This window comes from Globicephala melas, chromosome 12 (genome assembly GCF_963455315.2).
Source record: "Globicephala melas chromosome 12, mGloMel1.2, whole genome shotgun sequence".
NCBI classification, from domain to species: domain Eukaryota; kingdom Metazoa; phylum Chordata; class Mammalia; order Artiodactyla; family Delphinidae; genus Globicephala; species Globicephala melas.
Genome location: NC_083325.1, coordinates 5,522,337 through 5,546,552, shown reverse-complemented (window position 1 = coordinate 5,546,552; position 24,216 = coordinate 5,522,337). Strand labels below are relative to the sequence as shown.

The window sequence follows — 24,216 nt, the reverse complement described above, 5'->3', positions numbered from 1 at the left end:
AGTGGAAGCCAGAAGCTCTGGCTACATTTCCCCGAATCCTCCGTGCCCGGATGGATTTTGAGCCCAGGGGTGACTCTTGGGTCTCCTCGCCTCCAGGATGCTGAGAAGAGATCCCTGCAGTGTCCCCAGGGCACATGGCAGGGGCGGTGGGCACAGTAGGAAGAGGCCCTGCGTCTGAAACATGCAAAGACCTGAATGAAAGGTCCTGCAGCATCGCCGGGAGCTCCCATCCGTGGGTGTCATTACAAGAGGCTTGGGAGGTTGGCAGAAGAGCGAGGGCATAGGAGACCCCAGGCCTGGCCTGGACTGGTCCAGATTCTGATAACAGGAACTGTGACAGACGAGCTGTCTGTGGGCCAGCCTTGCCCAGGTTTATGGCTCAGTCATTTGAGAAGAGAGACACAGCCTGTGAACTGTTAGGAGTGAAGGCTCAGTGGAGAGCGTGGTATTTCGAAAGGGCTTGGCACGTTTTCTGAATGTTTCTGGCTGCCTGCCGGGCTCAGAGTTTCCTGTTTCTAGTTCCCCACATGTGTCACAGCTGAGGATTAAAGCCCTAAGAGGCATCACCGGAGCCCACTTTCTCCTTTCTCTCAGCCTCTGCACAGCTGGGTCTCCTGACAAGCTGTGAGGCGTCCCTCTCCTACGTACAGACCAGACCCAAAGCTCTTTGGGAAAGAAAAGTGCAATTAGCAACTCCATCCAGGACTGACTTCTAAATGCACTTTTGTTTTTAATAACCACCGTCAACTCAGCGGGCTCCAACCAGGGACAGAAACCCTGCGGGCTGACCCTGACTTACCACCTCCCTTGGGGCCAGCCGTTCCCAAAGCCTCCAACCATAAGGAAAGGGGACGGTAAGATGATTGATTTGCACTTTGGTTTTCGTTTCTGTATTTTTTCCCCCTCCTTTTCCCTTTGTTTACTTATACACTGATGAATTATTTAAGAGGGGCCAATGGAATCTGATTAAACTGACAATGTCATGCTGTTTGTTTAGACAAGATGTGAAGGATTTCTTGGAGTTATGTGGCCCTGTGGCCATATTTAACCCTAAGTGTGTCTGTGAGCCCTATTAAAAGATCACCTATGATGACATATGTTTTATTCCATGGAAGATTAACTATGAAATATGTGGGAGATATATTTTATGACTATATACTACCTATAAGGCATCAATAGTTATGTGTCTTTTGGTAAATCACGAGGTTTAACCAAAGGATGTTGTAAAGTTCTTTTAAAATGCTGTAGTAGATGTTAGAATTAAGACATTTTATGGCTTTCCTTCATGCTTCTACAGTTCTAGAGGGGCATAACCTGGGCCTGTGTTTGGCTGACGGCATTGCATTGCTATAAACAGATATCACCGATTGCATTTAAAATTATAATATATTGTTTTAGCAAGATTTGTGCATGCTTCCTTCCATAAGAGCTTACAATGGAATCTTTTTTTTTAACGTCTTTATTGGAGTATAATTGCTTTACAGTGATGTGTTAGTTTCTGCTTTATAACAAAGTAAATTAGCTATACATATAACATATACCCCCATATCCCCTCCCTCCCTCCCTCCTAATCCCACCCCTCTAGTTGGTCACAAAGCACCGAGCTGATCTCCCTGTGCTATGAGGCTGCTTCCCACTAGCTATCTGTTTTACATTTGGTAGTGTATATATGTCCATGCCACTCTCACTTCATCCCAGCTTACCCTTCCCTCTCCCCGTGTCCTCAAGTCCGTTCCCTATGTCTGTATCTTTATTCCTGTCTTGGCCCTAGGTTCTTCAGAACATTTTTTTTTTTTTAGATTCCATATATATGTGTTAGCATACGGTATTTGTTTTTCTCTTTCTGACTTACTTCACTCTGTATGACAGACTCTAGGTCCATCCACCTCACTACAAATAACTCAATTTCGTTTCTTTTTATGGCTGAGTAATATTCCATTGTATATATGTGCCACATCTTCTTTATCCATTCATCTGTTGATGGGCACTTAGGTTGCTTCCATGTCCTGGCTATTGTAAATAGAGCTGCAGTGAACATTGTGGTACATGACTCTTTCTGAATTATGGTTTTCTCAGGGTATATGTCCAGTAGTGGGATTGCTAGGTCATATGGTAGTTCTATTTGTAGTTTTCTAAGGAACCTCCATACTGTTCTCCATAGTGGCTGTATCAATTTACATTCCCACCAACAGTGCAAGAGGGTTCCCTTTTCTCCACACCCTCTCCAGCATTTATTGTTTCTAGATTTTTTGATGATGGCCATTCTTACTGGTGTGAGGTGTTACCTCATTGTATTTTTGATTTGCATTTCTCTAATGATTAATGATGTTGAGCATTCTTTCATGTGTTTGTTGGCAATCTGTATATCTTCTTTGGAGAAATGTCTATTTAGGTCTTCTGCCCATTTTTGGATTGGGTTGTTTGTTTTTTTTTGATATTGAAGCTGCATTAGCTGCTTGTATATTTTGGAGATTAATCCTTTGTCAATTGCTTCATTTGCAAATATTTTCTCCCATTCTGAGGGTTGTCTTTTTGTCTTGCTTGTGTTTTCCTTTGCTGTGCAAAAGCTTTTAAGTTTCTTTAGGTCCCATTTATTTTTGTTTTTATTTCCATTTCTCTATGAGGTGGGTCAAAAAGGATCTTGCTGTGATTTATGTCATAGAGTGTTCTGCCTATGTTTTCCTCTAAGAGTTTTATAGTACCTGGCCTTACATTTAGGTCTTTAATCCATTTTGAGTTTATTTTTGTGTATGGTGTTAGGGAGTGTTCTAATTTCATTCTTTTACATGTAGCTGTCCAGTTTTCCCAGCACCACTTACTGAAGAGGCTGTCTTTTCTCCACTGTATATTCTTGCCTTCTTTATAGAAAATAAGGTGACTATATGTACATGAGTTTATCTCTGGGTTTTGTATCCTGTTCCATTGATCTATATTTCTGTTTTTGTGCCAGTACCATACTGTCTTGATTACTGTAGCTTTGTAGTATAGTCTGAAGTCAGGGAGCCTGATTCTTCCAGCTCCATTTTTCTTCCTCAAGATTGCTTTGGCTATTCGGGGTCTTTTGTATTTCCATACAAATTGTAAATTTTTTGTTCCAGCTCTGTGAAAAATGCCATTGGTAGTTTGATGGGGATTGCATTGAATCTGTAGATTGCTTTGGGTAGTATATTCATTTTGACAATGTTGATTCTTCCAATCCAAGAACATGTTATATCTCTCCATCTGTTTGTATCATCTTTAATTTCTTTCATCAGTGTCTTATAGTTTTCTGCATACAGGTCTTTTGTCTCTTTGGGTAGGTTTATTCCTAGGTATTTTATTCTTTTTGTTGCAGTGATAAATGGGAGTGTTTCCTAATTTCTCTTTCAGATTTTTCATCATTAGTGCATAGGAATGCCAGAGATTTCTGTGCATTAATTTTGTATCCTGCTACTTTGCCAAGTTTATTGACTAGCTCTAGTAGTTTTCTGGTAGCATCTTTAGGATTCTCTATGTATAGTACCATGTCATCTGCAAACAGTGACAGCTTTAATTCTCCTTTTCCGATTTGGATTCCTTTTATTTCTTTTTCTTCTCTGATTGCTGTGGCTAAAACTTCCAAAATTATGTTGAATAATTGTGGTGAGAGTGGACAACCTTGTCTTGTTCCTGATCTTAGAGGGAATGGTTTCAGTTTTTCACCACTGAGAACGATGTTGGCTGTGGGTTTGTCATATATGGCCTTTATTATGTTGAGGTAAGTTCCCTGTACACTTACTTTCTGGAGGGTTTTTATCATAAATGGGTGTTGAATTTTTTCGAAAGCTTAAACCATTAGCCAGACTCATCAAGAAAAAAAGGGAGTAGACTCAAATCAATAGAATTAGAAATGAAAAAGGGGAAGTAACAACTGACACTGCAGAAATACAAAGGATCATGAGAGATTACTACAAGCAACTCTATGCCAGTAAAATGGACAACCTGGAAGAAATGAACAAATTCTTAGAAAAGCACAACCTTTTGAGACTGAACCAGGAAGAAATAGAAAATATAAACAGACCAATCACAAGCACTGAAATTGAGACTGTGATTAAAAATCTTCCAACAAACAAAAGCCCACGACCAGATAGCTTCAGAGGTGAATTCTATCAAACATTTGGAGAAGAGCTAACACCTATCCTTCTCAAACTCTTCCAAAATATAGCAGAGGGAGGAACACTCCCAAACTCATTCTACGAGGCCACCATCACCCTGATACCAAAACCAGGCAAAGATGTCACAAAGAAAGAAAACTACAGGCCAATATCACTGATGAACATAGATGTAAAAATCCTCAACAGAATACTAGCAAACAGAATCCAACAGCACAATAAAAGGATCATACACCATGATCAAGTGGGGTTTATCCCAGGAATGCAAGGATTCTTCAATATAAGCAAATCAGTCAATGTCATACACCATATTAACAAACTGAAGGAGAAAAACCATATGATCATCTCAGTAGATGCAATGGACTCTTAAATGCTTGAGCATGGTTGCTGTTGTTGCTGTTTGTTTTTATTTTTATTGGGCTCTGGAAACTTATTCCCTTTGCTGGGCCTAGGGAATCACTCAGACATTGGGACTGTCCATCACCCCCAGAGCAGAGGCCTATATAGCTCAGGGAGCCCTGGTCAGCCTTCACTGTTTTGAGCATGCTTCCTCAGAGGCTTTGAAAATGTTACATCTGGAATTGCAAGGAAGACTCTAGGCTCTCAGGGTTTGGTCAACATTGCCTTGTATTTCTTATTGGACACCCTTGACCTCTCTGTGTCCTATAATAATGTTGTTGTGTGAAAGAATAAGAAAATGGGACAGAATCTGAGATATTAAAGAAAGGAAGGAAGAGAACAAAAATGAGGTTAAGCATTCAATTCAATTCAACTTAAAACTTCCTCTTCTTCTTATGCCAAATGTGACTTTGCACTGTGGGTGTGAGGGTGTGAAGGGCTGGATGGTGGGAAGGACATTTCAAAAGGTGCAGTGAGTGACTAGCTGGTTTGGTGAATCACCATGTCCACCCACAGGAAACTGGAGGCCACCATGTGTGTGCTGGGGGCTGGGGGAAAATCTGTGCTCACTGAAAACGTGTGGATAGTTGGGGAAAGGGAGGAGACATACCATCTGGAAGGAGTAGGGACACTTCTCAAGATGAATTTGATCTTCTTAATAGTGATGATGAATTTTATTTTTTTTTATTTAAAAATGTATTTTTTAGAGTTTCTTCAACATGTATTCCAATTTGCTTTATATTATTATACTTCTAATAGTTTTTCACAGTTATTTAAATTTAAAAGTTAACTTATAAATTAGTGCATTTTATTTTTTAAAAAATTTTTATTGGAGTATAGTTGATTTCATGTTGTGTTAGTTTCAGGTGTACAGCAGAGTGAATCAGTTATACATATATCCACTCTTTTTTAGATTCTTTTCCTATATAGGTCATTACAGAGTGTTGAGTAGAGTTCCCTGTGCTATACAGTAGGTTCTTATTATCTATTTTATATATAGTAGTGTGTATATGTCAGTCCCAATCTCCCAGCTTATCCCTCACCCCTCCTTCCCCCCAGTAACCATAAGTTTGTTTTCTACATCTGTGGCTCTATTTCTGCTTTGTAAATAAGTTCATTTGTTACCTTTTTTTAGATTACACATATAAGTGATATCATATGATAAAAATGTATTTTTTATTGAAGTGTTGATTTAGAATGTTTCAGGTGTACAGCAGAGTGGTTCAGTTATACACATATATCTATTCTTTTTAAGTTTCTTTTCCATTATTGGTTATTACAAGATATCCAGTATAGTTCTCTGTGCTGGAGAACTATACAGTAGGGCCTTGTTGATTATCTGTTTTATATATAGTAGTGTGTATCTGTTAATCCCAAATTCCCAGTTTATCTCTCCTCCCCCACCACCTTTCCCCTTTGGTAACCATAAGGTTTTTTTTCTATGTAAGTCTGTTTCTGTTTTGTAAATAAGTTCATTTGTATCATTTTTTTTAAGATTCCACATATAAGTGATACCATATAATATTTGTCTTTCTCTGTCTGACTTTACACAGTATGATAATCTCTAGGTCCATCCATGTTGCTGCAAATGACATTATTTCATTCTTTTCTTATGGCTACATAATGTTCCATTGTATAAATATACCACATCTTCTTTATCCTTTCATCTGTCGATGAGTAGTGATGAATTCTGAAAGATGCTTACGGCCTGTCTCTACTCAACATTCAGTTGTGTTTTTTTTAATTTATTTAATTTATTTATTATTTTTGGCTGCATTGGGTCTTCGTTGCTGTGCACGGGCTTTCTCTAGTTGCAGCGAGTGGGGGCTACTCCTTGGTGTGCTGAGCGGGTTTCTCATTGCGGTGGCTTCTCTTGTTGTGGAGCATGGGCTCTAGACATGTGGACTTCAGTAGTTGTGGCGCGTGGGCTTCAGTAGTTGTGGTTCAAGGGCTCTAGAGAGCAGGCGCAGTAGTTGTGGCACGTGGGCTTAGTTGCCCCGCGGCCTGTGGGATCCTCCCGGACCAGGGCTCGAACCCGTGTCCCCTGCATTGTCAGGCAGACTCCCAACCACTGCACCACGAGGGAAGTCCCCACATTCAGTTGTTAATCTTTAACCTACAAACCCTTTGGGGCTCTGTTAACTTGCTGAGGAGAGAAACTCCACAGGCGAGGTCACGGAGTGGCTAGGATCCACTTCTGAAATATAGCCTTTAAAAACATACACAGACAGAACATGCTCATGGTCAAAAATAAAATTAAAAAAGAATACATAGAGGGCTTCCCTGGTGGCGCAGTGGTTGAGAGTCCGCCTGCCGATGCAGGGGACACGGGTTCGTGCCCCGGTCCGGGAAGATCCCACATGCCGCGGAGTGGCTGGGCCCGTGAGCCATGGCCGCTGAGCCTGCGCGTCCGGAGCCTGTGCTCCACAACGGGAGAGACCACAACAGTGAGGGGCCCGCGTACCACAAAAAAAAAAAGAATACATAGAGATAAATGAAAAAGGTGAAACATAAAAACCTAACATTGTGAGATAAATACTGTTAGTGTTTTGGTGGGTATGGTTTTCTCTGAACACATTTACATCTTTGACAAAACATGCTTGTACTGTACATGATGTTTTGCCGCCTGCTTTTCCCTTTCAGCAGTATGCTGTGAGCGTTTTACCATGCTAATGTATTTGTTCCTGCAAAAGCTTCTTAATCCCATTACACAGATGATGTGTTAAATCGTGTTGGTATATTTGATGTTTTTCTTTTCTATTTTTAACATTCCCCAAACTAACATTCCTATAGGGAAACCTATGCCTCTCTTCCTGATTATTTCCTTGCAATAAATTCCCAGAGGTCAAAGGGCACGAGCATATTTGAAGGTCTTGCTTCTCTTCCTAAATTTTTCTAGGAGAGCACTAGTCGTGTATACTCCCTCCAGCACTGTACGGACACCCTTGTCTCACACTTTCACCAGCATTGGGTTTTTCAGCTTTTTTTTCCTAAAGTGTACTAATCTGGTAACTGGCCAAGAGTATTTTGTTGTCTTAATTTGCTTCAAGGCCACTTTTTGTGAAACCTTCTGGCTTCCCATTCTGCCCCTTTAGGTTCAGCTTCTTGTCTTTTTTTGGTTACATTATCAAACCAATCCTCTCTCACAGTAACTTTTGCCAACCTAATTTCTGAGGCCTTTGACCTCATTTGATGTCTCTCAGCAAGTCCGCCCAGAGTGTGTGGGAGTCAAATGCTTTTGCTCTGACTTTTTATTTACCGTTTGAACAACTGAGCGCAAACCTCGGTCTTTATGATTTGATCTCCTTTTATCTCTACAATTTAGAGGTAAAAGGACTGACTTTCCACTCCACCACATGATCCTACTGGGAAGATAAAGAGAAAAGCTAGAGGAATGTTCTTTAAATAGAAACAAAGTAAAAATACCAAATGGTACTATTACTAGTGTTAATATGAAGTTTGCTTATATTATAGCCTTACCTTACAGAGCATCTAGTTTTGGGAGAGCTGCGTGCTGACATTTTGACAATGTCTTCTAATTCTAAACTTGGAAGGTTGTGCGTGTTACAACATGTTTCTTGGTTCCTAGATTCAGTAGCACGTGGACATACTTTAGATTAAAAACAGGTTTTATTTTGTTGCTTCTTTATCTCACCTGCACATGGGATAATATGCCATTCTTCTCACATTGCATTTTCACCATCCACTTCCTTCACTCTGATCCCCAGTGAGAGCCTCTGAAAGGTAGGGGCTGGTTTTATGTGTTTCTCTCTCTCCTGGGCCTGGTTTGGGGTCTGACACCCTGTGAGGGCTTGACGAACGTTTCTCGCATGAGTCAGTGGAAGGGAGCTAGGAACGTTTTTACCCAACTCTGCAGGGAAATGAACATCCCCAAAAGGAATTACAGAGGATTTAAAAATGGAGCTTTATCTGGGACATATTGATTGTTTTCTTGGTTTAGTTTAGTGTGGGTTGGTTTCTCTTTCTACTGAGTAAGACTTTAAAGCTCTTAATGGATGTTAAGCAAATGAATACAAACCCAGGGTAGACTCAGGAAAACGGAGATCGCAGCTTTTGTTAGTGCGAGTCCCATGGACTTGGCATGTATGGGAAGCTTTGCAGGAGGTACAGAGTTTCACTCTGACCCTCAGCTCAGTGGTCGGTTGTTAATATTGGGATCAAATGAACATTTCGCAATCGTTTGAACCTGGTATTGAATAAGTAATGATGATGGCAAATAACCAACAGAGCACTTTCTACATGTGAGACCTGGTTCTAAGTGCCCTGTGTACGAGGTAGTCTTTATTATTATCTTACTTTGCGACTAAGAAATGTAAGTGCAGGGACATGATTTGCCTAAAGTCACATCAGTACTTAGTGCACGACTGGGCTTCATGACACGGTCTCTAGCGAGAATAAAAACACATAGCTTGCGTGCTTTTGAATAGATGACACACAGTTTAAAAGGCTTTAAAAAGGTTATTCAGCGAAGTCTTTCCCTCTTTCTCACCAATAGGTTGATAGTTAATAGTTTCTTCCACCTCTTTGACACTGTGTTAGTCAGGGTTCTCTCTCTGGAGAACCAATAGGAGATTGATATATATGTAGATATGTAGGTATCGATATAGCTATATCAATCTCCTCTTGGTTATATATGTGTCTATCTGTCTATATGTATCTGTCTAGGAATAGACTTATTATAAGGTGTGGATTGGCTTATGCCATCATGGAGGCTTGAGAAGTCCCAGGATCTGCCATCTACAAGCTGTAGACCAAGGAAAGCAGATGGTGTAGTTAGAAGGTTGAGAGTTAGAAAGCAATGGTGTAGACACCAGTCTCGTCTGAAGGCCTAAGAACCAGGAGTGCCAAGGGCAGGAGAAGACCGACATCCTCACTCAAGTTGTCAGGCAGAGTTCATTCAACCTTCCTCTGCCGTTTTGCTCTATTTAGGCCCCCAAAGGATTGGATGGAGCCCATCCACACTGGGGAGGGCCATTTGCTTTACTCAGTTCACCAATTCACGTGCTAATCTCTTCCAGACACACCCTCACAGACACACCAGCTATCTGGGCATCCCATGGTCCAGTTCGGTTGACATATAAAATTAATCATCACACATGCCAGTGACGTACACTCATCTGTACCTGGTTCCAAATCTGCGTCTAACGAGCTGCTTTTTAGCCTTTTGCTGACTAATAAGTTGTTTGCAGTCTTCTGCTATTACAACCAATGTTACAATGAATAACAAACAGCCATGCCTGTGTCGTTTTGCAGAAGTGCTAGCAAGCGTATTTGTTGGCTAAATTCCTAGAAGTGGCACTGCTGGGTCAGAGGCTTGTGTGCGTTTGTGATTTGCCCACCCACCTCCCATCAGGTTATAACAGTTAACAACTCTGCCAGGAATGTTTGAGAAAATGTTTCTCTACACGTATGTCGACACAGTATGCTACCAAACTGTGGTTTTTTGTTGTTGTTGTTGTTTTTTGTTTTTATTTTTTAGCTTTGGTGATCTTATAGGGGGAAGAGGTTAACTCTGTGTGTTTTCGAATTTTTCATATCTCATATCATTGCTGAGGGGTTTTTTTAGACTATTTTTTTATTTTTTAAAATTTTTATTGGAATGTAGTTGATTTACAATGTTGTGTTAGTTTCAGGCGTACAGCAAAGTGAATCAGTTATACACATACGTGTATCCACTTTTTTTTAGATTCTTTGCCCATATAGGTCATTGCAGAGTATTGAGAAGAGTTCCCTGTGCTGTACAGTAGGTCCTTATTAGTTACCTATTTTATGTATAGTAATATGTATATGTCAAGCCCAATCTCCTAATTTATCCACTCCCCCTTATCTCCTGGTAAGCGTAAGTTTGTTTTCTACATCCATGACACTACTTCTGTCCTGTAAATAAGTTCATTTTTACCCTTTCTTTAAGATTCCACATATAAACGATATCATATGTTTGTCTTTCTGTGTCTGACTTACTTCACTCAGTATGACAATCTCTAGGTCCATCCATGTTGCTGCAAATGGCAATATTCCATTCTTTTTTATGGCTGAGTAATATTCCATTGTATACATGTACCACATCTTCTTTATCCATTCCTCTGTTGATGGACACTTAGGTTGCTTCCATGTCCTGGCTATTGTAAATAGAGTTGCAATGAACACTGAGGTGCGTGTACCTTTTTGAATTATGGTTTTCTCCTGGTATATGCCCAGGAGTGGGATTGCTGGGTCATATGGTAGTTCTATTTAGACTTTATTTTTTAAGAGCAGTTTTAAGTTTACAGAAAAATTGAGAGGAAGGTATGGATATTTCCCATATACCCCCTGCTCCACACGTGTATAACCTGCTCCATTAGCAGTATGCCCCACTCCCCAGAGGGATACATTCGGTACAACTGATGAACCTACACGGACACGTCATTATCACCCAAAGTCCGTAGCTTACCTTAGAGTTCACTCTTGGTGTGGTACATTCTATGTGTTTAGACAAATACAGAATGACGTGTATGCATCATTATGGTATCATACAGAGTATTTTCACTGCCCTAAAGGTCCTCTGTGCTCTGCCTGTTCATCCCTCCTCCCCCCCGCCCCCTGGCAACTACCAATCTTTTTATTGTCTCTATAATTTCACCTGTTCAGAATGTCATATAATTGGAATCATATATTATGCAGCCTTTTCAGATTGGCTTCTTCCCTTAGTATTATTCATTGAAGGTTTCATCATGTCTTGTCATGGCTTGATAGCTCATTTCTCTTTAGCACTGAATAATATTCCATTGTCTGGATGGACCACTGGTGATTCATCCATTCCCCTGCTGAATGGTATCTTGGTTGCTTCCAAGTTTGGACAGTTATTAATAAAGCTTCTATAAACATCCATGTGCAGGTTTTTGTGTGGATATAAGTTTTCGACTCCTTTGGGTAAATACCAAGGAGAGTGATTGCAGGATCGTACTGCAAGAGTATGTTTAGTTTGGTGAGAAACTGTCAGACTGTCTTCCAAAGTGGCTGCACTGTTTTGCACCCCCTCCAGCAGTGAATGAGGGTCCCTGGTGCTACACATCTTTGACAGCATCTGCCGTCAGTGTTGTGGATTTTGGCCATTCTAATAGGTGTGTAGTGGCATTGAGATTGTTTTAAAACTGGCTGTGATCATGACGATTGTTTTCTGAGCCTCGTGGGTGTCCAGCCATGGGATGCTGCAGTAGGGCAGGGCACACAGAGGGGCCGGGCAGTAGCCCAAGTCGAGTGTGTGATGAGCGTCGTGAAAGACACAGATGGCTGCTGAGACAGTGGCTAAGGGGCTGGGTCTACGTTACCTGGTGATGGGGGGTCCTTGTGAGGAGGCGTGAGGTCTGAGGCAGAGGGAACAGCGGCACTTGAGCCCGGGGTGGGGGGGCAGGAGAATGGGGCCAGATCACGGTGGCGTAGACCGAGATGGGGCCAGATCACAGTGGCGTAGACAGAGATGGGGCCAGATCACGGTGGTGTAGACAGAGATGCGGCCATGGTAAGGAGCTTGGGTTTCATTCTGAACTTCCCAGTCACAGGCTGGGGAGATGGTGCCAGAGTGTGTACAGTCTTACCTCCCAGACCACAAGTGCTCACCTGTGTGATATTAGGGAAGCCCAATCCCTGTGCCCGAGCACTGGGGGCCGTCGTTGTATTTACCATGAGAGATGGTGGCAGGGCGGACATGTCCTGGCACGCAGGACACTGTGCTGTCTCGCCCAGCCCTGGATTCCTGGGTGTGTGACAAGCGACAGGTGCTTTGCCTGAACGTGGCCGTGGAGACATTCCACAGGCACGCACTCTGCCTCTCCCAGGAATGAAACGAGGTGTACAAAGGGCATTCTTGCTCATCCCCTCACGCTTTGCTAAATTAACTGAGGGTTCTGAGAAATGATTCATGAGCGTCCAGTCCGGACTGAGCCCCGTGCTCAGTGCTTCCGGTGCCGAGAGGAGTCGGAGGATGGGAAAACACAGAGGAAGAAAGTGAGCAGCGGCTTCTTACTTTCTTACTTACAGTTTCGAGACAGAATTAACATCAATGATCAAAAGGCAGGCGGAGGGGGCAGCAGAGAGGCCCAGGCGCCTCTGGTTCCAGATGAGAACCCCGGCCTTGCAGACCACTGCGGGGGCCTGTTTGGTGCTGGGGAGTCCATGGGGCTGGAGCTTCTCATGTCCTTCTCTGTAGGTGCAGGTAGGGTGTTCCTTCTATGTTTAGAGGTGAAGAATCAAGAGCTTTCCTCAAGGCCACGGGGTGGGCCAAGGGTGGAGCTGGGACTAGCCCCTGATTCTGAGCTCCCTGAGGATGCTCTCCAGGCATCCCCAAATGGAGCAAAATTCCTCAGCCTCATCGCTGGGGAAGGCCTGGAGGAGAGGCGCTCTCTCTGCCCCGCATCCTCTTTCACTTTGGCCCCTCTGGTTCCAGTATCATGGGGCAGCTTGGCTTCCGAGCCTGTAGCACTGGCAGAGCCCTGCAGAAGGGCTGGGCCACACCCTCACGTGCCTGATGGTTCAGGCTGTAAGCCCAGAGTTGCTTCTATCTTGGGAAGGAACATAGGGGACCGAGGTCAAGTATTGTTGGTCGGGCTCTCAGGCCCCTATCTAGGGCACAACTGGTGATTAGAGTGGGGATTAGCGCGTGTGCGTGCGTGTGTGTGCGTAGGTGGTGTGTCTGAATGAAGGCTTCAGGACCTGCTGGCCCAGAAGATGTGTTCAGGGTTGCAGGTTTCCATGGAGATAGGACCACCTGGGCAGGAAGTGGGACAGCTGTGAGATCAGTTAACACCTCAGCTAGCTTTGCTTCCTGGTCCAGGGAGAAGAGGGCAGGCAGGGTTTGCTCTGGAGGAGAAGGGATTCCACAGATGAGTTCCAGATGCTCAACTCAGACAGAGTGGCCCAATCCAACACAACATGGGGTGGGGTTGGGACTTGTCTAGTGGTAATGATAAGGAGGTAAAAGAGGCACAGCCAAAGGGATACTTACAAAGGAAAAGCCCAGAAAACATATTTAGAAAACTTGAACGGGGCTTCCCTGGTGGCACAGTGGTTGAGAGTCCGCCTGCCGATGCGGGGGACACGGATTCGTGCCCCGGTCCAGGAAGTTCCCACATGCCACGGAGCGGCTGGGCCCGTGAGCCATGGCCACTGAGCCTGAACGTCCTGAGCCCGTGCTCCGCAGCGGGAGAGGCCACAGCAGTGAGAGGCCCGCGTACCGCAAAACAAAACAAAGACAAAACTTGAACGGCATCTGTGCTAATTGTAATTAAAATAAACATTTCAGGATTCATAGATTTTTAGGCTCTTGGTTTTCCGATATCTGTGTTCAATCTGTTCATGACAATGACTAAAATTTCAGTGAGAATATTAGCAAGTTTGACGTCTGAAGGCTTCAGACATTCTCCGAATCAATGAACAAATGAATGATGATGTTGCTATAGAACTAGGCGATGGCGTGATTGTGTCTTTTGTGGAGGTTTGCCTTTTTTGTCACTTGAGGAGAAATTATTGGAAGTGGACACACTTATACATTATCCTCTTTTTTCTGAAGATGCTGAACTTCCTGGCTGAGGTAAGCAGTGTTGGTTTGTTTGACTGTATCCACTCAGCCACTTACGCCAACGATATATTCCAACATGGCTGCAAACCCAACACATTCCACAGCCATGAGTATGACCCCAGAGGTTGATGTGGTTTCCCTCATTCAATTCCTGGACTTAGTGAGAGGGCAGAACTTGACTGGAAATCATGGGACAACTTTTCTCAGATCATTTATTACCTGGATTTCAATTGCTGGTTCTTTGACCACATCGCTCTGGGCAGATCTGCCGCTGTCCTGAATGAACCAGGGTCAGCTGTCATCTGGCTCCTCCTGGCGGCGTCTAGGTGCTTTACAGACATTACCTGTGCTCTGTACAGAGGTTTTGCTGTTTTCAATTTGTCCCAAAGGAAGATGGGGGGCAGAGCTAGCAGATTTAGGCAGGTACCATCTCCAGATGGTGGCAGATGAATGACAGAGTCAGGATTTGAACCTGAGTCAGTTGGGCTCCCAAACCTCTTCGCGTTTCACTGTGCTGATATGATAACGGGACCCAAAGAAGGGAAGTGCTAGTCGATGAATAATTCTTTTTGAGATGTATTTGAACTCATATTTCTATGAGTGCCGAAGCTTTCAGAGTTCGTTCACGGGAGGAACATGATTAAGGCTCCCTTCTACCATTTCTTATGGGAATTTATCATCCAAGCTGGCACCTGGTACCTGTAAGCTAGTTTTTAAAGAAGGCGTTCTGTACAAGGGTTATTTTCCAGCCTCTGAAATGGTCTGTAGATAATATTTAAGCTACAACCAATACAATACATATTATAAAGTAAAAATTCAACTATAATAGGAGCTCAACAGATATTTCTCTGGAAGGATTAAACATACCCTGCCTGAAATAGGTGGGAGAAACCTGGTTTCACAGATTGTATCATCTATCTGTTAATGAATGATCTGTACATCAATAAAAGAACAGATAACACATGTTAATGAGTATGTGGAGAAAAGGGAACCTTTGTGCACTGTTGGTGGGAAAGTAAATTGGTGTAGCCACTTTGGAAAACAGTGTGGAGGTTCCTCAAAAAATTAAAAAATAGAGCTACCATATGATCCAGCAATGCCACTTCTGGGTATATATCCGAAGGAAATGAAATCAGTATCTTAAAGAGATACCTACACTTCCGTGTTCATTGCAGCATTATTCATAATAGCCAAGATATGGAAATAATCTAGGTGTTTGTCAACAGATGAATGGATGAAGATGTGGTACATACTGGACATACAATAGAATCAGCCATGAGAAAGGAAACCCTGCCTTTTACAAGAACATGGAAGAAACTTCAGGGTATTAAGCTAAGGGAGGTAAGCCAGACAGAGGAAGACAAATACTGTACGATATCACTTATATGTGGAATCAAAAAAAGCTGAACTCAGAGAAACAGAGAGTAGAGTGGCGTTTGCAGGGGCTGGGGAGTGAGGGAAATGGGGAGATGTTGGTCAAGGTACAAACTTCCGGTTATAAGAATAACAAGTTTGGGGATCTAATGTTCCGAATGGTGACTGTAGCTAATATATTGTATTACATACTTGAAAGTCACTAAGAGAGTAGATCTTAAATGTTCTCACCACAAAAAAAAGAAGTGGTAATTATGTGATAGGATGGAGGTGTTAGCTAACACTATGGTGGTCATATCTGACAGTATAAAAATATATCAAATCAACACGTTGTACACCTTAAACTTACACAATGTTATATGTCAATTATATTTCAATTAGGCTGGGAAACAAACAAACAAAATAATAACCTGTTACACAATATGCAAAAAGTCACAGCATTTCTTTCCTGGGGAGAAAATATATGATTCTAGCCAGGGGTGATAGAATGGGTTCTTTGACTTGTTGATTTAAAAAATCTCATGTGATACTTGCCATGACAACCTCTTTTGAACAAATTTCCCTCAAGGTTTAAGCACTTCTCTAGAATATCGCAGTGGTTTGCTGAGCTGACTCATAGGGAGAAGGAGAGGTTACATTTTTGCAATTGTAATAATGTGGGAAATTACACCCCGCATCACTCAGCACACTTGAATATTTCTCATCAACCTCGAATTCTGAGATTTATTTAACTGCAAGATCAGAGTTCTAGATTTTCTTTCCCAGTTGAAATGTTTAAGAAATTTAGGTAACGTGACATAATATATAAAAACTAGGTTCATAGGAAAGTGAAATGCTGGGAGGGTGGCGGAGGAGGGGTGGTGGAGACAGACACTTCCTTTAGTCTGGAACTGATGTCCGGATCATGAATTATTGTTCCAGGGAAACCTGCTGTGTGTGAGTAAACCCCTGAAGTTGGACTCTCTTCCTCTGCCTGGCCCCTGTCGGCCCAGTCGGTGTAGAAAATGGTGTTGCTGCATTAGGGGACCCACTCAGCTACGTACAGGTACCTACTATGGTCAGCCTCTGTGATCTAGGCCAGCCTTTGTCGATCTTGACCGCACGTTGGAATCACCTGGGGAGCCTTAAGAACTACCGGGTACCCGGGCCCCACCCCCCAGACGTTCTGATGGCATAGGTCTGAGATGCAGCAGACCTGGGCAGAGGGATTTTTTAAAAACTCTCCGGGGGCAGGTGTTATAATGTGGCCTGAGAATCACTGACCCGGGAAATAGACAGCCGTAATTTCCATAATTTACCCAAGTCAACGAGAAGCTGGCTAGAACAAGGCTGTCCTGAGCGATTGCCACATCTCTCTGCTGGGGGAATTTAGGTCCATTTCCCAGAATACTTTGTTCCTGAACATGGTCACAGGTTCTCTGTCCCGTCCGTGTGGTTTGAATTTTCTAAGGGACAGTGGGTGTGAGTAGTGTAAACAGAGCCGCTGTCATTTATTCGGCTAAGATTTAAACATCTGCTCTGCTCAAGCTACGGTCAGTAAGGGAAAGAGCTTACCTTTCAGCATGTGATGAGTATCAGGGAGAGAAGGACTCAGCCCTACGGAGTCCGGGGTGCTGGTGCCACCAGGGACGGGGAGGTGAAGCCAAGGGCTCAGAGGAGGTGGAGATAGTCACCCGTTTCCCCTGGTTGGAGGGGTGGGAAAACCCTAGGACGCCCTCTGAAAGGAGCATACAGTATTGAGGCTGGGCCTGGAGGACGAAGGAGGAAGAAGGATAAGAGTCTGGGCAGAGGGAATGAGGGAACAATGGAGAAACTGGCAAGGAGGCTGCTTTGCGATTTGACCTCGGCCAAGAAGCATCGAGGCAAGGAGGGGAACTTGTCAGAAAGATGGAGTCAGGGAGGCCAGGAGGGTCTGGAATGAGAGCCAGTGGTCTGGGCTTCATCCAGGGGAGTGGGAGCCCTGCGGGGCTGGGTTCTGACTGCCAAAGCCCAAGCAAAGGGCAAGTAGGGGCTGGCCTAGCACTATTTATCCAGCTAATGTGGGTGCTTTGGAAGAAAAGTCTGTGTTGGTCTAACCATCTCATTTGACAAAGTGGGAAAAACACCCACGTAGGCTCCACACGTCAGTTTTGTGTCCACAGGGTGGTGGGTTATTGCATTAGGGTAGTTCAGACTTTTCCTGATTGCTGCCTTATTCATCTCTCCTTTTCTCTAGCTTTGAGCACTACTTCCTTTCTTCTTCCCCAGTCCTCCTTCTGAGGGGGAAATTGAAGAGCCTCCCACACATATAATCTTGTTGCCTCCAGTAGTGACAGTGAAACTCTGAGTATAAAAAGATTCTCTGGTCATGAAGAGGCCTGATGGTTCGCACGGTATTTACTTCATTCTTGGCCACGTTGACTCTTAAGTAAATATGGTAACTGCTTGTTTAAAAATTCTTTTCACAATACAATAATAACATTGAAAGGTCAGCCAGGTTTTGGCTCAGATGGCCAACATGCTTCTGCCAGAGATGTTTCTGGATTAATTTTATTGCTTCTAAATGTTCTTCAATGCATTTTGAGAATTTTATTTATGAGAAAGTGCTGTTAGTGGTTCTGTCTAAAAGGGGAGAGGGGGGAGAGCGATTTCCCTATAATTGAGATCACTTTGTCTAAGTCTGATTTTGAATTATCTCAGAGGTAGAACAGATTGGTGGTTACCAGAGGCAGGGGGCGGGGAGGGGTGAAATGGGTGAAGGGGTCAAAATGTGCAAAGTTCCAGTTATAAAATAAATAAGTCCTAGGATGTAATATACAGCATGATAACCATAGTAACTGTGGGTGGTGATGGTGGTTCACTAAACTTATTGTGATCATTTCAAAGTATATACAAATATCCAATCATTATGTTGTACACCCGAAACTAACATGTCAATCATATTTCAGTTTAAGAAGCATTTATTTGCATTGTGTTGGACACATTAGAGGATTCCTCCCCTCCCCTCCAGCACACACACACACACACAGAAGGAGGATGTTTATGGTCCTGAAAACTCTCGGGTTCACTTTTTCTCCCATTGGCAGAAAAGGGTGAAATCACGTTAGCAGACTTGCTGCGCTGGGTCCTAGTGTTTTCTGTATGACAGGGCTAACATTTTTCTAGATAAACTTTGCATGTCTGTAGTTTCTCGGTTCTATTTCTTACTGTTCTCACATTAATTCATAACCCCATTGCAATAAGTGTTTGACCTAGTTTGAAAGAATCTGGTCATAAAGGAGGAAGGAAAAAGTCACTTCTTAAAGGTAAGGCTTGTTTATGTGCGAATCTTAGATGTGTGACACAGTCGGGAGGTAAAATACTGAAAGGTCTTAGTTTTCAACGTTGGGCAGTGTTGTCTCATAGCTGCACCTTTTCTCATCAAACCGCAGGTCCAGTTTTGGACTGGGAAGGCATCCTTACTCCAGGCTTGAAACTGTAACATGTCCCCTACCTATCTTGGGGGACCAAAATTAGCAGCAGAAAGCACCTACTATGTGCCAGCTACAGCAAAAAGCACTTTACCTGTATGTTCACCGTCCTGGTCAGGCGGGCTCTGGTTTCCCCATGTGACGGATGGGGACCTGAGGCTGACGAAGCACCATTGGGATGGGTAGAGCTGGAGGCACCCTGAGCCTCTCCTGTCTGTGGGTTACTGTTGCTCGCGGCATCCCCGGCACATGCATTAGCGATGCTCCCACCACACACACTCGTGGCATCCCCAGCACACGCGTTAGTGGCATCCCCGGCACACACATTTGTGGCTTAGCTCTCCTGTTGACATAGCAAAGTAAAGTACCTGCATATGTTACTGTTAGTTACCTCCAACTCTCAGATCTCTGAACAGCTGTCAACGTTTCACTTGTCACTTCTGCACTCACAGAGCCACCTTTGATTCTCCATCCTAACTTTCACCTGGCATGTTCCCTGCTTCTTTCTTTGTTTAGGTGAATCTCACCTTGTTCCAAAAAGGACTTGAGGCAGCTTGTTTAAATGTTTGTCCAAGTCTGTATGGCCCCTTGGGGATGTGTGAAATAATGCTTGTGTGCGGGGGACACTGCTGGGCAGAAAACATTTACTCTGAGCACTCGAGCTTCAAGAGTTAATCTCATTTATTCGACCTTGAGAAAGTGCTAAAACTGCTACCTCCTGGGAGTTTTTCATTACAATCGTGGTAAAGAATATGTTCGGAAAGTATCAAGAAAAGAAACATATATATATATATATATATATATATATTCCTTTAAAGCTATACAATATATACTGTATATATGTGTATACACACACACACACACACACACACACACACATACATTCTTTTAAAATTGCTCAGAATAAGTATACAGCTCAGCTGGGACCAAAGAAACGTTTATCAGAGGGTAATGGTAAAAGCTGTAACTTCGTGCCATAGTGAGATTGGAACTTTCTTTCAATCATTCAAGAATATCTAGTTAAAACATAAGCTCCTTACTGCACTTCAAAGATACACCTTTGACCACAGAGGGTTTTTCCTCTCAAAACACTTTGTGCTGTCACGCAAAACGGGGATATTCACTATGGAAGCCAAATTGCACTTCCTTTGATCCGCTGAAAGTTAGAAAATAAATTTCATGCTGTCGGCAGGTTATTGTTTTAAACTTCACTGCATCAGACTAACTTCTGGACAGAAACCCCGATGACACAGTTGCACAATGTGACTGTAACCTTTACTGAAGCACCAGGTGTTGAGAGACACACAGGTACACCTGGTGCCAGGTGGCCCTCTCGGCCCTGCAGGAACAGAGTCTAGAGCATCTTAAAGAAATTACATCATGAGAGCAGACCCCGAGCTCTTGATTGTAAACAGCTCTCATGGTCATAAATCCCTCCTCAGAGCCTGCGGGGGGCGCCTGCGGGAACTTGGGACCCCCAAGTGTTGTCCTGAAGTGTCTTACCCGGGACCCCCCACCCCCACCCCACCCAGGTCTTAAGGCTTTCGTTCCGTTCACCACCTCCATGTGGGCGTATTTTGCCTGGTTGCTTGGCCCCATCAGCCTGCATCTCTGTCCTGGGGGCTTTAATGTGAAACGTGAAAACATTTCAGCACGGAGACTTGGATGCGTGTGTTGGGTCAGCACGTGTGTTGTGCGTGGCAGGTATTGTGTTTGCCGTGTGTATGTTGTGTGAGTGCGTGGTTTTGCGTATGTGGTATGTTGTGTGACTTTTCTGTGTGTGTTGTGTGAGGGTGTATTGTCTGCTGTATGTGTGTATTTTCTGTGTGTGCTGTGTAGGCCGTGTGTGCTTTGTGAATGTCTTGTGTGTTGTGTGAGTGCCCAGCGCCAGGCATGCATTTCACTGGGTGCTCGGTAAACGTTTATTAAATGAAGGAAAGGGCACAGTTCCTGCCCCGCGAAGCCCATGGTGCAAACTCACAGGCTGGGCTGTCAGGTCCTCGAGGACACGGCCTACCTCGTGTTCCTCCTTCTGTCCTCAGGGTCCTTCAGAGGGAGGCGACGCTGGCATACACAAGTGTAGGGGCGCCGGTGGGGATGGATATTGTGTAACTGGACATGGTTTTGCTCTCAGGCCCAGACTCCTTGAGGCAGACACTTATTTTCCAGGTTCGCGTCTCACATCCCGTGGAAGTCCCTTCTTTATTACGGTCACAGTTTACTATCGGTTCACCCCCTGCGGAATGTAGGCTCGACGGTAGGGCTTTTGTGTGATTCGTTCTCGTATCCGTCCCAAGTAGCTAGAACATTGCCCGGCAGGTAGTGTGTGCTCCGTAAATATTTACTGAATGAATACATGCCAGGATTAATGAGTTCCAGCATACTCGGTCCAGGTCAAGGTTTTTAGCCCAGGGCAGGCATGACTATGTCCGTCACTGAGTTTATTTTAAATCTCAGTAACTCTTAGGACCTGGCCTTTCAGGGCAACCCCTCCGGCTGCCACTGGCCCTCTCCCTTATGTTGGTGTGGCATCTGCAGGGGTTGTGGAGAGGTCCCAGCCTGCCCCCCTCAAGGGGAGTTGCCTCATCCTGCCGGGTCAGGTGGTAGCCCCCGTCCTTGGGTCCCTGTGGCCTCCTGTGTCAGCTGTGGTGTGACAGGTCTCACTGGGTGTGGGCCATGAAGCTGCTCGGTGCCAACAGCCGTGGGCCTTGCCATTGCGCCAGATGTGAGGCTCCTGGACTCCAGCTTCCTGGTCCCAGGAGCTCTTGGTCGCTTCTCCCACTCTGCTGGTGCCCCCGGGCTCTGGGATCCTTCTGTGCCTGGCTGGAAGCCGGGTCTCACTCTGTGCCCACCTTTCTGGGGCAGTTGCCACCTCCCGGGCTCCCCCGGGGGAGGAAGCCACGAGCCCACTGACCGTAGGTTTCTACCCCCGCTTCCAGACTTGACCGTCAGAGCCCAGCTCTTGCTTCGTCCGTTTTCTCTTTCTGCGGCTCTTCCCATCGGCCACAGGCCGTGCCCTCCTGGGCTGGGTGGAAGCCCTCCCTGTTCTAGTCCAGCCCAGCTCACTCTCTGGTGTGTGGGTCCACTCTTCCCCTCTGACTCTTGAGAAGTAAAGCCCAGTTTGAGGAGCTCCAATTAAATCCCTCTTGTCTCTCGGCAAAGCCTGGCACATTTTCCACCACATTTTAAGATACATCTTGCAATAGATGATAGGTCATAGTTACTTGTCAGCATTTTCTTTCTTCCTTTCCTACTGCACCTATGACAATTAAGGACACTTGGCATAGGCAATTGTCTGGCCATGGCCTTAAACTCTACTCTGGAGTTTTAAGACAAGCAGTACCTTCTTCGTTCTAGCCTCCGTCTTCTTCTCCCCAAGGTAATGGATGCCTCTCCTGCAAAGGTAGGAAGCTATCAGGCAACCAGAAACAATTAAAGGGTGACCCAGAAGAATATACATTGTTTAATACTTTCAAGAAATATAATTCCCAGTACGAAAGATTACCCTTTTAATCGGTATAAATGGCATTAGACCACCTTCATGCGATAGGCTGGCTTCCATGCTGTATCCTGGAATACAGCTAAAGAGAAAAAAGAGCCTGGGGCTGCCGTGGAGTAAGACGCACGGACCCCTGGATAAATGCGACAGTGCTGTGCACCAGTCACAGCCGCTGAGAAGTGCTGATGCAGAGTGGGGATGAAGGTCCCCAAGACGGATGCCGTTAACCACTGGACCCAGCCTTCTGTCTGATTCCTTGGTCATTAAGAACACTTCTGATGCGATTGTGGTTTCCCAATGTGTCCTTCCTGGAAGAAGAAAACGTGCTGTCAGTAAATAATAATATCTTGTCCCTTTGGAAGTTATAGGTTTTATTTTAAGCTAAATAGTCAGAGTTCCTTTCTGGACTGACACATCTGCCTCACAAGAACAGTATGCGTGTGAAACACCACAAAACCTGAATTCCTGAGTCTGTACAATGAGAGCCAGGCCCGAGGGCCCAGTGGATCCAGAGGTGAAGGCCGTCTTTCAGGACACTTTGGGGTTAGCTGGACGTCCTCTTTAGGAACAGGTTAACCTCAAACAGTGCCTTTCTTGGCAAACTTCTATACTTAGGTCAGAGCTTTCTATGTCAGTTCTCTCTCTGTCTCTGTCTCACACACGCAGACACACACATACACACAATAATGAACGAGTGGACATGAAGTAGAGAGGGACCAAACTGTGTAATAACAACCAAATCTGAGAAAAAATTCACTGTGAAGAGTGAGATGCACTCAGGTAGATGTTGGTGATAACAAGCGATAGGACTTGGCAATGGCAAGAACCATGAGCTTGTTGAAATGAGCTGCCTTTGCTCAAGCAAAAAAAAAAAGAGAAATTGTAGCCAACCTTCAAGGGTGCCACCTAGCTTCCGCAACAGCCTGGGAGGTTGCCCGGCAGAGCCTGAGGGGTCTTTCTCTCTTCTTATCTCCACTTCTTGCTTCTCTCTTTCTATGAAAACTGCCTTTCTTTGCATCTCTGGTTCATATAGAGGAAAACATAGCCGCCCCGCGTGTCCCAGATGAATTTCTAAGCAGAATAGCACCTTCTTTGTGTTGACTCCAACCGAGACTCATAGGATGTGTGTTTCAGGTTGGATGCAAAGTTCCGGGGAGAGAGAAAGTGAATGCTCTAGCTTTGGGCCTAGCAAACGCTCTTGGCCCAGCCAGCCATGGCCCAGGGTATCATCCCTTCATCCCTAGGGCCACATCTATAGACGGGAAGTGGCGGAACAGGGAAGTTGGTTCCCTTTCCTGAGAAATAGGTGTACACTGACTAGACACCAACCCAAAGACATTATATAAATGGAGCAAGGCTGAATGCGGCCTTGAGTTAAGTATTCGAGTACATTCAGTCTGTTTCCTTAAGGTGACACTGCATTCCAATCCAAGGTGTGTTGATTCAGAAGATAACCTAGTAAAACGCCAAATTTCATCAGTCAAAGATATTTAACCTCAGACATTCCAATGCCGTGCTATTCTTATTATATGTAAAATTGTATTTATATCTTATTGGGAAAAGCATCATCAGCCCCACTTTGAGAAGCAAGCTGAGTTTTCTCATAAATGCATTTAGCTTTTTCATAATGACGTATTCCCAGAATGCTAGGCTTAAAACAAATTTGAGTAAATCAGAGCAGAAGATACCATAAATGTTAATGGCAAATGAAAAGGCTGGGGGGAATCCTTATGAAGTATATCAATACTTTACGTATACACAATGATAAAACGTTACAGTTTAAAATAAGGT

At 44.2% G+C, this 24,216-nt stretch overlaps 1 protein-coding gene and 1 non-coding gene across 2 annotated transcripts in view; one reads left to right on the top strand and one right to left on the bottom strand.

Annotated features, from left to right (window-relative positions):
- The first annotated feature begins 665 nt into the window (after positions 1–665).
- The window catches only part of IL1R1 (interleukin 1 receptor type 1), an 87,206-nt gene continuing 63,655 nt past the window's right edge, over positions 666–24,216 (top strand). The window contains exon 1 of the mRNA XM_030838725.3: positions 666–854. The gene's annotated coding sequence lies outside the window, so the exon portion shown is untranslated. The remainder of the gene's footprint in view (positions 855–24,216) is intronic.
- LOC115843190 (small nucleolar RNA SNORD86) lies at positions 4,585–4,667 on the bottom strand. The gene has a single exon (XR_004035641.1). It is a non-coding gene; the product is annotated as a small nucleolar RNA SNORD86 (small nucleolar RNA).